This window comes from Tupaia chinensis, unplaced genomic scaffold (assembly GCF_000334495.1).
Source record: "Tupaia chinensis unplaced genomic scaffold, TupChi_1.0 Scaffold000561_1, whole genome shotgun sequence".
In the NCBI taxonomy this organism is placed as follows: Eukaryota; Metazoa; Chordata; class Mammalia; order Scandentia; family Tupaiidae; genus Tupaia; species Tupaia belangeri.
In genome coordinates this window covers 4,379,967-4,380,976 of record NW_006160074.1, presented here as the reverse complement: position 1 = coordinate 4,380,976, position 1,010 = coordinate 4,379,967, and the positions used below count along the sequence as shown (strand labels likewise).

General features: G+C 44.2%; 1 protein-coding gene across 1 annotated transcript in view; it reads left to right on the top strand.

The window, feature by feature from the left end:
* Positions 1-1,010, top strand: part of NUP160 (nucleoporin 160) — a gene marked incomplete at its 5' end in the record, with an annotated part of 92,848 nt that overhangs the window by 84,000 nt on the left and 7,838 nt on the right.

Below are 1,010 nucleotides of genomic sequence, written 5' to 3'. Positions count from 1 at the left end.
CGTGCGTGCCCAAGATCCTGAGAGGAGAATGGAGGAGAAGGGATTGCGGCGTGACCATCCCCCCTGGGGGGTGATTTCTCGCTTTCTGTCTCTGTCTGTCTGTCTGGTGAGCGCACGCGCCCTACAGTGAAAATCTCTCCAAAAAAAAAAAAAAAACATACTTAACCATGAAAAGTTAGAGGGTTTGGCAGGTGGAATAGTGGTTGAGGTGCTAGCCTCCCCCACATGGCTGACTATGGTTCAAGTCCTGGACCCAAGGCTTGCTTTCTCACTTTCCCTCTCTCTCTCCACCTGTCTCGTCAAATTAAATAATAATAATAATAAATAAAGCTGAACCAGCAGGTGGCATGGTGGTTAAGGCACTGGACTCCCACATGACTACTGCGGTCCGAGTCCTGGACCTGGTGACTTGCTGTCTCTCTTTCTCTGTCTGTCTCTCTCTCTCTCTCGTGAGCACACATGCTGTATAGCAAATTAAAGACAAAAAATGAGAATAATGATAAAATTAAATAAATAATTCTTCTAAAAAATAATAATGGGGGCTAGTAGGTGACCTGGTAGTTAAGGTGCTGGACTCCCACCTAGCCCACCGTAGTTTGAGTGCCGGACCTGGTGATTTCTTTTTCTCTCTCTCTCACCCTCTCTCTGATGAATACACATGCCCTATGGCAATCTTAAAAATTAAAAGTAATAATCATAAATAAATAAGGGGCCAGCAGGTGGTGTGGTTAAGGGCATTGGACTCTCCTACATGGTGTTTCAAGTCGTGGACCTGGCAGCTTGTTTCCTCACTTTCTCTTACTCTCACACTGTCCTTTTCTGGTCAAAATAAAATAAATAGATGGATAGATAGATGGATAAATAAAGTTAAATAAAATAATTATTTTTAAAAAATAATAAAGGGCCAGCAGGTGACGTGGTGGTTAAGGGCACTGTGCTCCCACGTGACTGACTGCAGTTCAAGTTCCAGCCCTGGTGGCTCGTTTTCTCACTTTCCCTCTCTCCTCTTT